We start from the raw sequence: 3,594 nt of genomic DNA on the forward strand, positions 1-3,594 counted from the left end.
TGTCCCTGTCAGGGCGTCATGGCGGGACGGGCCCATCATCATCCCCTTCCCTCCTCCTCTCCGGGCGGAGAATCCAGCCCCGGGGGTTGGCGGTGAGTCCTGAGAACGCCCCCCTCCCTCCCTTCCTCCTCTTCCTCCCTCCTCCCCGCTCCCCCTGCCGCTCAAGGACGGGGTTGTTTTAAGGGAGGACAGGAAAGTCAAGGCTGAGGGGCCTGGAAGGGGGGGGGGCTTGGGAGTTCAGTCTGTTCCCGTCCTTCAGGGGGGGGTTGCTCAACAAGCGCTTCCCCAGCAGCCGGGGTTCGGTACAAACGTGTGGTTCTTTCAAGGGGCTTTACTGGAGGCAGGGAAAATATTTTTGGAAGGCAAGTTCTCCCTCCCCTCTGGGGGGTTCAGCTGCAGTTCTGGAGGCCCCAGCACAGGAAGGACATGGAGCTGTTGGAGTGAGTTCAGAGGAGGCCACAGAGATGATCCAAGCAGCTCTGCCCTGGAGACAGGCTGGGAGAGTTTGGGGTGTTCAGCCTGGAGAGGTGAAGGCTCCAGTGAGACCTTGGAGCACCTTCCAGTGCCTGAAGGGGCTCCAGGAAAGCTGGGGAGGGGCTTTTTACAGGGGCGTGGAGTGATGGGATGATTTGGAATGGTTTCAAGCTGAAAGAGGGGGGATTTAGATGAGGTATCACAAAGAAATTACAATTTCTAAGTGGGGGTTTTGTGCCAAGGGTGTGTTCACCCTCGCAAGTTTTACCTGGGGAGCATGAGTTGCAGCTGCTCAGTAAGCAGGAGAGCCAAGAAGGGGGCCTGGCTGGAGAAATATCCTTCCAGTCCCAGCCTGTGCTCCAGAACTGAAAACTGTGTGAAAGGCTGGGGTCTGCTCCCTCACTCTCTCTCTTCCCCTGGCAGAATCAGGCTCGTGATGGATGGTGAGTCACAGGAACACATCACCAGCAAACAAACTGCAGTGACCTCTCAGTAGCTGCGTTTCACAATGTGAATGAGAAAATGTTCCCAAAGTCAGGAGAAGCAAGCCACTAATTTCCTACTGGCAAGTACATATCTTTCCTCAGCTCCTCACGGCTTCAAGAGCTGAGCTATGCCAAGTCTGCTCTCCCAAGCCAAGGTACAATGCTATGATGGGGCATTAAAAAAACTTCTATCATGTTTCCCCTTATCAGATCTATTAATAAAACACATTTATTTTGACTGACACACCCCCAAAACACACTTTAAAATGTGTAACTCTGCTGGAACTGTTCAGAAGTTGTTTCAAATATCCTGTGGGGACGCTGAGCAGAGCCACTGATTTATTTTGCAATCTGTGTTCACCCTAGGATCTCAGCATCCATCTTTCATGCTGCTTAATAGGAAAAGTGTTGTAAAAATTAAAATATTTTAAAATCCCTTCATTGCTGAAATGCAACTGTCACTGGGAATTTTCACATACCTTTGCCCCGTTCTTAAGGAGTCATTTTTAACACAAAGCTGCTTAGCAATACTGTCAAGTCAGGCTGTATGTGATCACTGGGGCCCTCAAGCTGAACGTGCTGTGCTGGCTATTTACACACAAGTGTCTTGTGGTGCCAGCATCTGCTGGGTGAAGAAGTGGAAAAGCAAAAAAACCCAAACAGCACAACAACAAAAAAACCAACAAAAAACCCACCACCAAAACCAAAAGAAAACAAAACCAGCCAAAAAACCCACATTAAGAAGTTTCCTGAAGTTCCACAAATTGCTTGTTGATGAAGCTGTTTCATGAAATTAGTAAAAACCCTAACTTGGGCTGTTAGGAAGCAAGACTCCTTTAACAGAGAGAAAAGTGCACCCAACCTTCAGAGCTAGGCAATTTGCTTTTCCTGTTTTGCCTGAGAGAGGTGATGGGTAGGTGCTCTTGTTACCTTTCTTCCCCTCCTTCGCCCAAGAAATGGGAAGAAGGCATTGCCACCTCTGCTCCCTCTTCTGCTTTTGCCTTCACTGCTCCAAAGCTCTTCCATCAGCTGCATCCTGTCTTCTGCTTGTCACCACCGTGCCTGTAATCTTGATTTTATAGAGTGTTTCACATGAATCCTACAGGTTGCATTGCTCAGTGATTGCCCAACCACCAGCACTCCTGAGCATTCCTGGCTGAATCACTTGTGCTTGTTCCCATTTAGTGACGTGGGAACCTGTGGCCCTGACATCCAACCTTTTCCTCCAGCTTGGCTTGTTTTCACCTACCTGGTGCCAGACAGCAACTAGATTTCTGTAGCTCTCCAGGGGGTTGAGGCTTTCACAAGCCTTCCATAAAATCTCTGCCTGATCCTGTTCCTTCCTAGAATTCTTGGCACTGCTGCAAAACAGATGTGATTAACGCTGCCTCCTTTTAATTCTGCGTGACCCTCATTTATTTCCTATTTTAAGATTTGTGGTGTCAGTCAGCCCAGGGAGGATGTAGCTGTGGCCGTTTCTGTTGCCTGCATTTATTGTCCAGAATTTAAAACTTCTATCTGGTCTTTAAAGTCACCCAAGAGCCTCAATAGTTTCACATACTTCACAGTAAAGTGTAGTGTGTCCTGGAAGAAGCTGTTTAAAATCATGACTTCTAATTTCCCAATATATATGCACAGCAACATCCTCCTGTTTAAATGAAAGGGCTCCCTCAAGTGGTCACAACGTTTTGTTACGTTTCACTTTACTGACAGTAATAATTAGATCTATAGTGTAAAGCTGGTCATGAATGGAGCAACGAATGAGCTTCCCTTTTTTGCATAACCAGAAAAAATGGTGTGGGTGTAAGACTGAAGACAAAATTCAGTCAAGCAAGTGCTGAAGTTAAAAAATAATACATATATATAAAATTTAAGAAACTGGAGAGGACTTCAGCCTGATTTGATAATGCATGATTGAATTTTGGCAGGAAACCCAAAACCAAACTCCAGCAGATATCACATTGTTGAGAACGCCTGGAGTGTTTGTAAATCACAAAGATTGCTTTTCATCATTGCTGTCATCATGTCAAAATTTTGCATGTAATTACCCTTGTCCCTCTTTAATTTGTATGAGGAGGAGAGTTTTCAAAATATTTGGTGAAAGAGATTCAGACCAGCAAACTTTGGGGGAAAGACAGAAGCAGCAGAAATTAAACTCCTCAGCTTCAGTGAGCAATTCCTCACACCGTTACTTTCCAAGCAGTGAAGTTGCTGGTTTTGCTGGCAGATGAAGCAGTGGGATAGAAACAATTGCACCTCTCTCAGTAGAGGGCAGTGGCATCCTTACTCAAGCATCACATCAGTTTTTGCCACTGAACTGAAATCAGCCTTTAAAGTAAAAAGAGGAGAGGAGAGGAGAGGAGAGGAGAAAGGAGAAGGAAAGGGAAAAGGAAAAAGAAAAAGAAAAAGAAAAAGAAAAAGAAAAAGAAAAAGAAAAAGAAAAAGAAGGAAAGTGAAGCCCTCCTCCTGCCAGCCAGCCCTGCTGCCTTCCTCTCCAAGCTCAGAAATTCAAGTGTTGAGCTTCTTGCCACCACCAAGCGGGAGGTGCACCAGCCAAATTCATTGCTGATTCCATTGCTGAAAAGGGAAACCTGCTTTACTTTTTTTGAGGAGCAAATATTTTTTCCTTTCCCTA

Source organism: Chaetura pelagica, unplaced genomic scaffold (genome assembly GCF_000747805.2).
Source record: "Chaetura pelagica isolate M959 unplaced genomic scaffold, ChaPel_1.0 scaffold363, whole genome shotgun sequence".
Classification (NCBI taxonomy): Eukaryota; Metazoa; Chordata; class Aves; order Apodiformes; family Apodidae; genus Chaetura; species Chaetura pelagica.